Genomic DNA, 13,760 nt, shown 5'->3' on the forward strand with positions numbered 1-13,760 from the left:
TTCACCTCAAAATTTAATCTGTAACTTCTCTTCAAATGCTTTGTTTTCTCAATTTCTATGCCATGCTTCTATGCCAAGTCTGCTAATCTCTGGTGTACCTTGCCCACCTCTCTTGTGATTCTTGGGCATAAGTATCTCAATTCTGTTTCTGTGTAGGACTCTAATCTGTTCACCCCCATTGTTCCCTCGACTAGTTCACCTGCTTCCATGCTCAATCTGACACAATTGATCTGCTCTTCTCCCTTGAAGTATTCTTTCCTTCCGTCTCTTCTTCCTGCGTAATTGCTGGAAACAACTTATCATCCTGCAATGTCACTGATCTCCATTTCTTCTGCTCCCAATCCCATCTTGCTTCTGCTAATGACTTTTCTACCTTTCTTACTCTTTTCTCAAATTTAATCTGCTGTTGCTGCCTAGCTACCAACTCCCACAGTGCTAGTGCCTCAAACTGTGGTGGTCTTGCAAGGGGCTTCGATTCATATAGTGCCATTCGCAACTGCTCCACAATTCTCAAATTAAATGTCCCATTTTCAGGAAACACTAAGCTCCCATTTTCTCTGTCAACTTGCACCATTGCTTTAGCCAAAGACATGGGGCAACACCTCGCTCCTCCATTACAACGTAAGCCGGTGTATTCTCTGGTGGGGTAGGCTCTTCTACACTCGCTCTAATGTAAGTATCTCCCCTTAGGACCCTTTTCAAAGCCTTGAAAAACGTAATCTTCTCTACTTTTTGATATTCAAAATCAAATCAGGATATGACTTTTACTCCCATGATTCCTTTCACCCACATTCTTAACCAATTGCCTCTAATGGATGGCTGCCAATCCGTGCGTGATCCTTCTCCCTAACCGACCTATTCCAGTGCGACTCCAATGACGTCACACCCACATGTACTGCGGCTGAAAAAGTCTTGCGGCTCAACCGCCAAAACTTCAATTCACACAAAACTAATGCAGAATATTGAGAGCACTAATCAAAAAACAAAAAAAACAAAAAAACAAACCTGCTGGTTTACTACAGGAAGGTAACACAATCGCTTCAGAAACCTTACAGATTTTCACTGATGGCCCTTTCGCTCATGCAGCTATTCCTCTTTCTCGGTCTCCCAGATTCACAAGCAAAATTCGACCCACAAATTTTACTGTCAACTGATCAATGGGTCTGTCCTGGTGCACATAGGACTCGCCAAATCTCAGTCAAAAATTCCTCTCGCCCACTTTACTCACACACTGACCCATTGATCACACCCGATCAACCTACTAAACCAGACAGATTGCAACATATAACCAAGTGTCTCATACACTTTTCAATATACTCTGGAGTCTTAGACCACGCAGGGTCTGTACATCAACAGCCATGTGGACACATTTTTGAGCACAAAGCGCCACACACATGTGAAGTTCAACGACTTCCCTACTCTCATACTGCGGAGTACGCATACTCCTACTAAAACTTCATTTGGAGTACGTAAACTCCCTAAATCCTCACATACATCACAATTCACCTGCGATTTGCATAAGCTGTGCAAGTGCAACCTATCTCACTTGCTCTGTCACCAGAATTCCAGGAACTTACCCAACACCACTAGAAGGATCCAGGATCTGGGAAAGTCATTTCTGGGCTTAAGGGAACATAATTTTCTCTACAAATGTCATCATTGAAAAACGAAATCCAAATCTTTATAATACTGAACTCTTAACTGATCAATCACAAACTATTACCATAACTAGGGACACCTGTCCAGTCTGTTATCACAACTGTTAACACCTGTCACTCCATCCTTGACACCTATGGCAAGCTCCCAAAGATACTAACCATCCTCTGCTATCACATCTGTTAGCACCTCGGACCTTAATAAGTAAACTTAGAAGGGAAAGCGTACAGGTAGATTAACCTTTTGACTCGTTCAGGATGTTCTTACCCTGGTTCCAGAACAGAAACAATAATCAATACACAATAATCAAAAATCATTAGTCAATGAATAATCAATGGAGTCAGTAATTGTCACGCCTCATGGCCTTTCAGCCACAAATAATCACACCTTTAGTAAACGTTTGGTACGCTTATTTCCCTATTATTAACCATGCTAAAGTCATGTAGATTAATCTCAAAATCAAACCAAATGCAAATAATAATAATATTGGTTGGACAAAAAGACGCAAGAAACATAACCTAATGAAAGCTTGAATCACAATGCATTCTAAAGCATCAGTACAAATTATTAGTAAAGTCAGTTTCAATAGTACTACATGATCCATAGAGTTCAGCAACTTAATTTGTCAACCATTTGTCTCTGCAAATTGTTAGTCATCATGTAGATAACCTCACCTAACCCAAATTAGCATCAGCATGTGGGGCTTCATGCAAAACAATTTAGAACACAAATGTTAGAAACATCTAACTAAGGAAAACTATTAAGACAGCGCAGTTGGTACCTAGAAAGAAAAGGCACAAAAATGCAATTCAGTCACATTGTCATATCTACCTATCCATGGTATTGGTCAGCAAAACAGAATCAGTCTTTGTCCTCAGGTCATCAGTCGATCAGCAAAGCATCAGGCTCTCAGTCAGAAAGTATGAGCCCAATTACAGAATCTCAAATCTCTTCTTTTCAATATTGCATCTCATCACAGGGTAAGATATGAAGTCTTTTTCCTCCGTCGCGTTGTTATATCAAAGTCACACAAACTATCCCTTAATTTCCAATTGGTCAATTAATCGTACGTTATTACTTTGTCCAGTGAAAGTTTTATACCAAATCTATGAATTCTAATATTTCACACTTCACACGTCATTGATTGGTCTGCTTTACGATGTTCTCATCATCCGGCTCGTCAGGCATCGAATTTGTTGCATCTTCCTCTCCAGTCAGTGTCTTCATTGTTCGCGTCCTGGGAAAGAACCTCTTGCACATATTACACATATCTCAATACATTTTAAGGAGACTGTGTCCTGTTAGTCAGTTCTCATGGTAAGCTTCTGTTAAGCATTTTAACAAGACAATGAGCAATTCACATTTAGTTCACTCTGTCAGCATTTTTTATTAAACGCTAAGAAATACAGATTCTACATGAGGTCTGGCAAAACTAGGCCAAGACACTCACTAAGTTAAGGCCTACAATTAATATGCTAGCACATTCTTCATAACCCTTAATATGACATATTACTACATGATTCTAATACATTTTCAATATTTCACAAGTATTAATAATTATTTAGTACATTTCGTGAAAACTGGTGGCCATTCTTCGAGGTCACAATTTCAAACGTGCACATTATTTTTCTCTACGTTATTCATTTTCTACATAAGTCATGATTCAAAATACATAAACACTCATTAATAATTTCTAATTAAGACATCTGCTTCAGCAATGGTGAATGACAGAAAAGAGAAATGTACTTATAAAATAGTGAAAAGGAGAAAGAAACATTTGCCACAAAAAGGTGGCCCACCAGTTTTAGCTGTGGCTGTTTGTGTGCCACCTCCTTTCCGTAAATGCCAATTGAGCCTTGGAAACAACCTTGAGGTTAACATTCCAGATGAAGCCTCAGAAGCCTTTTCCACAGAAGTGCTGTGTAAGCAATGAGGGGGTAACTAGATTGTGCAGTGTCAGGAGCACAACAAGGGTAGGAAAGCCCGAAGATAAAAACATGTATACAGAAATGCTCACTGAAGGCAAGGTATTAGAGGTGATTCCAGAATTCTCAAAGATTAAGGTCATCGGCCCTATGGTAAAACCCCTTGTAGCCTCCAAACATCTACCTAGCTGGTGGTCCTCCATACAGGCCTGGTTTCTTACAAAGAGTTCAGTCTCTAATACAAGTTATCCATCATGACTGAATAGTAGAATAATTACACTGTATATAAAAGGTCCCAGAAACCATCCACAATCATACTTACGACCAACAAACCTTATTCCTAAGATTGGAAAATACATTCTAAATTAATTTGAAGGTTACGGGAGAGTGGCTAATGTGATAGAAGAGCTTGATACATTGAACTCAAATCAAGGGGAGTTTTAGATCAGGATTATTGATGTAGGGATTGCGTTTGGATTCCATTTTAGTTTTCCCTTTTGACTTAACATCTTTTTGGGATAATGTTTGATCATGGTTTTCACTAACATGGGAAAATGCCCAACACACATTTATTCAGACATTGTTGCTTTGTAGTCTGTGCAGTTAGTTTCAAAAACATTTATTAGAAAGCAATGCCATTGATTTGTTTTGTGTTTGTGTTTTATTTTTAAACAACGTCCGTGCGGAATTCTGTTGAGAGGCACTTCACTCCAGAGTTATTGTGGATGTTGCTGCGGAGAGCTTTGAATTAGAATGCAGCCTTGTAGACCCCATTAGCCCACTGAAACAGAGTGCATTCATTACTGCACTGAAGCAGGCTTCCTGAGAAATTACACCAAGGTATGGGGTTAGATCATTCTAACTTAGTCTGGCAGAATACTGTGACTATTATAGGACTCCTAGTGCTAGGTAGAAATAACTTCAGCTGCAAAACAATGAAATTGAATTGTTTGTGTTTGTGTTTTTCACCATTCTGATAGTGCTTTTTACAGTAATGCGTCTCATCTGTTTAATAATTACAGTTCATATTTTTATAACACGTGTTAGATGTTTACAATTAAGATTTGAAAAAGTATTATTGTTCTTTTCCTTGTGAAACTGTGGGCATGCAAAAGTGACACAAAAGGGTAGCTTTGTCTCTATGAATTCCTTGGGAATCAGAGTGGTCATGTGTGAGGTTGCTGACAGCATCTATAACTCTGGAAGGTTAAGAGTTTAGATATGGAACTGCAAGATAGCAAAACCAACATTATACAAGAAGACTAAGGCCCTCATTATGACATTGGCAGCAAATGCCGCCTACCGCCACGGCAACGGCCACCAACATACCGTCGCCGTGGCTACCGACCGTCCATGGCATTATGACAGTAGACGGAATACCGCCAGAAGGCTGGCGGAATTCCATCAACGGTCATGGCGGCGGATGGCGGTAAGGTGGCGCTGCTGCCAGCAGCAGCGCCACGCCAGCAAAACACCGCTTACCGTATCATGTTCCATGATACGGCCTAGAGGTGTTTTGCTGGCGGTTGCTTCTGCTGGCAGCAGCGCCGCTTCCTGTCTCCTGCCGGAGCACCCCCTGCAAGCAGGTAAGTAGGGTTCTCCGACAGGAGAGGGGGGTGGGTGGTGTTGTGTGCGTGAGTGAGTGGGGGTGTGTGTGACTGTGTGTGAATGCGTGCATGCGTGTGTAATGCGTGTGTGCATGAGTGGGTGTGAGTGTATGTGCATGTTGTGTCGTGAGATAGCGTGTGTTCCTGGATGTATGTTCGTGAGTGTTGCTGTGAGTGTGTATGAATGTATGAATGCGTGGGTGAATATGTGTATGCGTGTGTGTATATGGGTGTGTATGTATGTGCATGTATGTGTATAAATGTGCGAGGGGTCGGGAGAGGGAGTGGGAGGGTGGGGGACGTTTCTGGGGAGGGGTAGGGGGCAGGGGAGACCCCTATCAATGCCAGGGAAGTTATTCCCTGGCACTGATAGTGCCTACCGCCATGGTTTCAGTTGCGGTAACGAAACCACTGAAACCATGGCGGTGGGCGGGGTCATAATGCCATGGGCGGCCTAGTGACGGCCACCAGACTGGAGACAGAAGTCTCCAGCCCGGCGATCGTTACCGCCCTGGCGGTCGGTGTGGTACATTGGCGGTTTGGCTTTGGCCAAACCACCAATGTCATAATAGTGGAGGTAGGTACCGCCAGCCTGTTGTCGGTAATACCTCCTCTATTCCACCAACCTCCAGGGTTGTAATGAGGGCCTAAGTCCCTGTATTCTGAAATGTTTGTTGATCCAATCCACAGTTGTATTGAATTAGTAAAAAACGTGCAACATTATCTATCAACAACTAAATATTGGTTGTCTTGGACTTCATGCTCATTGAAACAGATGTGGCATTTCTGGAATTCACTTCAGCTTTCAACTTGGTTCCATAGGCTAAACTGTGGCAAAACTGGAAAGCTGTGTAATGGATGCAATGTTATGTTAAATTTTCCTAATACTTTGCTCAGGAACCACTTCTGTAGTGAGAGTGAACCAAAAAGGGAGCAGAGGTTTTTGTTAGGCCCATTCTTGTTCTTGTGAGTACATGGACAATATCGACAGGGCAGACTAAAATGGTCACAATATGTTCCAGCTATTGAGGGTTTCCACATACCAGCTTTGAATCCATAATGATGGTGAAAACTCAAAAAAGACTACAAGCTCAAGTTATGCGCTGTGGACAGCAATTACCATACACATTGTTCAAAAACAATGCAGGAAACAGAGGAGGTCTACTTGGACTTTTATAATGGGATGGGCCAAGTTAGAGGAAAGGCTACTCTATCTGCCAAGGGGCTTCCCTACCATGGTACGGGAGATCGACATCAGCTATAGTTCCATCCAAGAAAGATGTTTCCTGCCCCTCTAAAATATGCTCTTAAACATAAAGATGACTCATACAAATTTACTGGTTGATAAGGCATAAAAAGACCTTGCAGGATTCAATCAAAGTACATTGTGGAAAGCAGAATCCACTTTGTTAGGTTTGGAAACTAGTGCTTTGGGGTACCCATCTAACTTTAAGAAGCATGTATGAAGTGTCCAAGAAAAAGTTGATGGCCCAGCGACAGGAGAAGAGATGGTAGGATGATATGCAGTGATGAGGTCAGACCTCAGTAGGGAAAAACAGAAATGATGAATGTGGCCCAAACAGGGAAAGAAACTGACATGGTGTTTTCAAATGGCCAAATGTATTTTATTAAAGAGGCAAAACTGCCAACTCACAAGGTGCCACTGTGTGACACACAATATTGGCTCCCATCACATGGTCACCCGGTGAGGTGCCGATATCACATGGTGGCAAGGAAAATGAGATGAAAACCACTGCAAACAGTGGATTTTCAGCTCATTTTCGGAGACTTTGAACTGCTGATGTCCATTAAGGGGTTTGGAAACACCCCAGGACAGTGGCACCAGCCTTAAAGCTTTTGTTTTGGGATGAGCGGATTTGGAGGTGGGTCAGGGGCAAAACTAGCTATTATGTGTTTCTCGGCATGAAGCCCCCACCTTCTCCAAGGCCTTAATCCCTTCTCGCACTATGCATTTTTTGTTGCTTCTGGCAGGTCTGAAGAGGAAAGGACCATGGTGCTTAATGAACTAAATACACAGGTTACAAATAGTGGGTGCAAATTGCACACTGACTTTCCCTTTTCAGATCTTTTACCACATCCTTTGTAAAGTTGGTAACTTTTCAATGGTTAGTCACAACTCATTGCAATTTACAACTGGGGGAGCACCCCATTCACGCTCCATTGTAACTGGGATTCAGAAGGAACCTCAAATCTACTTTTGCAATGTGAAAAGTAATTTCTAATTAGAGAAATGGATTCAGTACATTAAAAGTTTCATTTTGAGGCTGTAAATAATGTAACATAGCGAATTTCAGGGTTTTCCACCGCAAAATATTTGAATGCATCTTTTCCAATGTTGTGAGTATAGAATTTAAACAGCTATGCTGTATATGTTACCAGCACCAAAACAAATTGCCACTTTGCACTGTAGCTAAAAACTGGGAATATGGAATTAATTCATAGGTTATTAATTTTTACTTACTGATTGAAAATATTACTATTTTTTTGTTTTAATAACTTTTTTTATGTGATGTGTCTTTAAATCTTGCATTCAATATAGTATTGCAAAAAATAAGTTGCATAGAACACTTAAAATTAAAATGATCAAGTACATCCAATTTAATAATCACCCTCATTAGATCTCCACCTAAATACAGCTCTGGCTATCTGTTGTTGAAGATCTATTTCTACAATACAATATAGATAGAGTGGGCTTTGGGACAGACCCTTTCTCATTATTGGATGGGTTTCTTGTCTATCTTAGTTCCTAGATCCCTAGTCAGTGGCTTTCCTCATGATTCTTGTGTTTGTCTGATAACGCGTCAGAACCTTGATAAGTAAACTTACAAGGAGACACGTCTAGGTCAAAGAACCTTTTGACCACATTTGGGGACTTCCCAGGATGAGATGTCTTTTGGCATCACAATCAATAGGTCAATAGCTCTATCAATATGCACAATAACTAATCAATCAAGCTAATCAATAACATTTAATATAGATCAATACAACGAACGCACCATGACCTTTCAGCCATGAATAACCACAACAAATCTAGTTAAGAGTTAAGATATTTATTCCCTATTAGTTACAATCCAATATCATGTTTATTAGTTTCAATATCAACAAGCACATCAAAACCACTATAACTTGGCAACTCAAGCAAAACTTTATCAAAGCATAGATCATGAACGTTAGAATAAAGCACGACGTTAACATAGATCAACTTTAGCAGAGTATCATTAGTACATTATTCGGCAAAGCAAGAATTCAGTCATTTGTCTATTTGCATCCGATATTAGTGAACTCCTTAACTAACCTCGAATTAGCATCAGCATGTTGGGCTTCATGCAAAACAATTTGTCAACATGAATTTGGAAAACATCTGACTATGGTCTCTATCAAAAGAGCAGTTGGTACCTAGAAAGAAAAGGCAAACAGACAATTACAATTTCATCAGAGAGTTACCCATCCGAATGAGTCAGCAAACAGCGTCAGTCTTCATCCGCAGGACATCAGTCAATTCGCCATCAGCCAGGATAAAACAGGTAAGTCTCAGTAGGGCATAGCAAGAAAAGGCTCTTCCCTCATAAGGAGGAGAAGTGCATAACAGGCAAGGGGGTAGGATGAGGATGGTTTAAAGTATCAGGCAGCTAAGGACAAAGTCTCTCAGAATGGCAAGGGATAATGAAGAATGGCTTCAAGAGTGGCAAATTAATGGCTAAGAATGACTCGATAATGACTGGCCTCTCCTCAGGACACGCCGTTATATCAAAACTGTCGAACAAGTCTCTAATTTCCCATTGGGCAATATTTGGTGCATCATTATCTCTGTCCAATAATCCTGCACACACCTTACAAGAATTTTCACCTAACACAGTTCTCATGCAGTTGATTGGCTCCTGTGATTGACGTCTTCATCGGGTGGAATGTCAGGTAAGAAAAGTTACACTTGTCGCTCCAGTCAGTAGTTCCATTGTCTTCCCCTAGTCCAGGCGACCTTGCACCTGTCGCAAATTACACTGTTGCATTCGGCAAGAATGTCTCCTTGAGCAAGTCGGGTCCCATGAGAAAGAATTTACTACAGCTACACACATATCTCTAGCTTCTGGAAAAGTACAGCTTTGTGTCCTTCAGGAAAGCAGCACATTGCACGTTAGAAAAGCACAATTAATATGAGACCAGGCAGCTAGGCCCAGACCATTGCTAACTAATGCCTAGTGATTAACTTAGCAAAACCCTAATACATAATCCTTAATGCTAATACAAAGTCATACGTTAGTACATTGTTAATTCATTATTAGTCAGTTTCATTAATCATCGTATACACTGGTGGCCACTCCCCGTAGGCACATTTCAAACACGTACATTATTTTTCTAGGTTAACATATATATAGATTTTTTTAAAACATCTTTTTTATTGTTTTCAGCACAGATACTTGATAATAAATTCATCTAATGAAATAACAGGATAACAGCAGATCTGTAATAACATGATAAATTAACAACAGCCTAGGTCTAGTTCCATATGGCAGGATTTACATTCTTTAGTAAACAACTGTATCAAGAGTTATTGGTGGTACTGTAGACAGCAACTTTCTAATTGAGTCTACTACCCTCCTCCTCAATCATCGTGTGTTGGTGGAGTGCAATGTAGTATCGCATGTTATAGTGTGTACTCCGGATGTTTGTTTTTCCTGGAGTGCGCGAGCCTTGACTTGTCCCCTATCATGTCCGTTGTTATGGGAACATGATCCCGTAGTGTTTTTGGGGCGTGTCGGCATTCCTATCTCAGCATTACCATTTAGCCCTTACTTTGTACTGGACCAATATCAGTTTCCTTGTGCGTTCTCGCTGGGTGTGTTTTGTGTGGTTGCTTTTCTATACGCGTGGGCGGTGACCGGAAGACCCTCCACCCCCGGACTCTTATGTAGTTATTGAGCTGTGAGGGGAAAGACCATATATTATAGGGGGTATGTGCATGTCGTGTGATCAAGATGCTCTCCTCAATCTGTGTATCCCAAGTTATCAGATTCATGGTGGGTGCTCGTTGTTCTTAACCTCTAGTCTAGTGATAAATGTTTCCCAGGCGTCGCTTCCCGTGTGTGTCTGGCCTTTGTCTCGCAGCCTACGTAGTACTTGATGCTCCGTGCGCGCCCAACGAAATGTCAAGGCACGCCACGTCTTTAGTTCTGGTGCTTTAGGGGCTTTCCAATTCATTGCAATCAGTCTTTTGTACGTTATGAGTGATAGGTCTGCAAACCTATGGATATATATGTGCTTTTTTTTTCTTATTCTAACACCCAGTAAACAGGATCTAGAGTCTAGCGGAAATAAATGGTCCATTATTTCTGAGATATCAGCTACTACTTCCCGCAACACCTCCTCTAAAGGACCACACTCCCATACCATATGATAGAAGTGGGCTGACGGGGAGCCGCAGCGGGGGCATAGAGGGCTGGACGCAGGGAACATGCGCCTCAGCCGGGCTGGTGATAGGCACGTCTGATGTATATAATTGAATTGGGTGTAACGAAACCGAGTGTGACAGAGGGCCTGCGACCAATCCTCAGGAGATAACTGGTTCAGAAGAACAGCGTTCCATCACCCTCTTACATTTTCCAAACCAGTTTCGGGAAATCTGTTTAAGACTTTATAGAGATTTGTTATGACTTTAGTTTGACTGTCATATAGCAACATGTGGTGTAGTGTAGGGGAAATAGCTGGTTCCCGGTCGCCCGACGTCCACGCCTTCCTAATTAAATGGCATATAGAGTAGTATGCTATGAATTGACCTGGTCCCACCGACGTGAGGTCCTTCATGGCCTCAAACGACATCAAGACGCCTTCCTCGAAACAATCTCCTACTGTTAATATTCCTGCCTTTGCCCAAGCAGCAGCAGAATGCGCTCTGGACGTGTTGGCCCTTCCCGGGAGTTGTCCCAGGGGGATGAGGGGAGAGTATGGGGACTTCATGCGGCCTTTTTGTATGTACCGTTTCCAGCATTCATGTGCCGATATCATTAAGGGGTTACCGATGGCACCTTTCACCAAGTTATTCGACAGCCATGTAAGCAGCGGCAATTCGTGTAGCTGCGTGTTAGCCCATGCAGATTCTGCAGATTCGGGTCTGTGTATTCAATTTAATACCCATTGCAATTGCGCGGAATCAAAATAAAGTTCAAAGTTGGGGGCACGAGCCTGCCATCACTTAGTGGTCGGTGCAGGGTGGTAAGTGCTACTCGAGTCCTGCCCTTTCCCCATATGAGTCCCAGTAGTAGTCTATTCAGTTAGCAGAAAAAGCTTTTGGGCACTACAACAGGTAATGTCGCAAAATAGTAAAGAAGGCGGGGAGTAATAACATGTTCGCCACCGCCACTCTGCCCAACGGCGACAACGGCAACGAGCACCAAAAGCGCAAAGATCCCTTAATGGAGTTCAGCGCTCAGCCCAGGCTGCCATCTTTCAGATCCCCGGGTTTATGATAAATATGAACTCCTAGGTTTTTGAATGTATCAAAACACCACCTCAGACGTCCTGCTGGAGCATCTTCCCTCGCCCCATAGGCCAATCAATCAAGGGAAACACACAAGATTCGTCCCAGTTCACCACTAATCCCGATATTCTCCCTTAATCGTCTAGCAGGGATATCACCGAAGGCATCGTCTCGCTCCCTCTTTCCAGGAATATCAATGCATCGTCCGCATATAGAGAAATAATGTGATGCATTCCAGATCTGCACACCCCCCATTGCTCCTCCACCGCTCGCAACCTAGTCGCCAGTGGTTCCATTGCAATGGCGAACAACAAGGGAGATAGTGGGCATCCCTGCCTGGTTCCTCTGTTAATGGGGAAGCTATCGGATATTATGCCTCCCGTTTTCACTCTAGCCCTGGGTTCAGCATATAATGTCTGCACCCAGCGTATGAAGCCGGGGCCAAACCCCATGTAATGCATGGTGGTAAACAGGAAGTCCCAACCTAGCGTATCAAATGCCTTCTCGATGTCTAATGACATCGCCACATTGTCGTATGCCCCCGGCGGAGTATCCCCAATGACGCTGAGCAATCTACAGATATTTAGGAATGTATTGCGTTATGGAATGAAGCTATTCTGGTCTTCATGTATTAAGGTGTGTATTATGGGGGCAAGCCTGTTTGCCAAAACTTTACCCAGGATTTTGCAATCTAAGTATAGGAGAGAAAGCGGTCTGTACGACCTAACGTTTGTGGGGTCACGGCCTTGTTTAGGAAGGACCACTATCAGCGCTTCTCCTTGCGAGGGTGGGAGCAGACTGCGGGACCACGCCTCCTCAAATACCGCCAATAGGTGGCGTTTCAGGTGTTTTGAATAAGTGATGTAGTACTGTATTGGCAAGCCATCCATCCCTGGTGCTTTATTACGGGACATCTGTGTTATGGCCACCTCCAGTTCCTCCGTTTTTAGAGGAGCTTCTAATGTCTCCTTGTCTAGCTGTGACAACTGTGCTAGGGGCGCCCCCTCAAGAAAGGACCCCAATTGTTGAGTGGTACATGTGGTTTTCCCCTTATACAAGCCTGTGTAGTAGTCATTGAACGCTTTGTTAATCGCTGCCTGGCTGGTGGCCATAGTTCTATCAGCCAGGCGTAAAGCCCCTATAGGAGCTTGCTGACAGTCCTCATGAAGGAGCCATGCCAGCAGTCTCCCCGACCTAAGTGCACCAGGTGGTGATTATAATCATGCCAGCGAAGCCGTAAATCCGCCTCATCGTATTTCGTACGCTTAGCTCTGAGTTCTGTGTATGGTGCCTCATTTTGAGCCACCGCAACTTCCAAAGCTCTCATTTCTTTCTCCAGCTTGGCGACCTCCACATGAAGGGTGCGCCGCACTCCCCAAGTGGCCGATAGACAGTGACCCCGAACGATAACTTTATGTGCATCCCACTCCATCGCTCTTGTTTCTGTAGAACCACTGTTTGTTTCCCAGTACTGTCTTATTGTTGTATTCAATTCTTCCCTAAATGCCTGATCCTGGAGGGCTTCCACCTGCAGGCGCCAAGTGGGGATCACAGGACGTCTCCTACCCATCGTAGTGTCATCATTAGCGGGGAATGATCAGAGAGTGTTTTGGCCAAGTCTCCAGAGTCCTTAATCAGAGAGCAAATATCTGGGGTCCCCCATAAAATATCTATCCTGGTGTATACCTTGTGGGGTGTGGTGTAGAATGAGTATTCCCTGTGCGTCTGGTGTCCGATGCGCCAAATGTCGCGCAGTCTCATGTCTCCCGCCCATGTCAACAGTGGGCTAGTGACGCTCCTATTTGTCAACCTCCCTGGGGGTGGTGTCGATCGATCCATCCATATATCCGGTGTGCTATTAAAATCACCCCTCGACACAGCCGGCGCTGTGGGATTCACCAGCAGTGCTGGAGTCAGTGTGTGTAGAAATTCAGTCAACGCGCTGTTAGGGGCGTAGATCCCTATTATTGTGAGTTGTAGAGCCGTGTAATTGTCCCTCTAATTGTGTGTTGGACGTACGGTACCCTCTGTGCTATCCACACCAATACCCCCCTCGCATAGGCTGAAAATGATGTACCT

The sequence above is a fragment of the Pleurodeles waltl genome, chromosome 4_2, assembly GCF_031143425.1.
Source record: "Pleurodeles waltl isolate 20211129_DDA chromosome 4_2, aPleWal1.hap1.20221129, whole genome shotgun sequence".
NCBI classification, from domain to species: Eukaryota; Metazoa; Chordata; class Amphibia; order Caudata; family Salamandridae; genus Pleurodeles; species Pleurodeles waltl.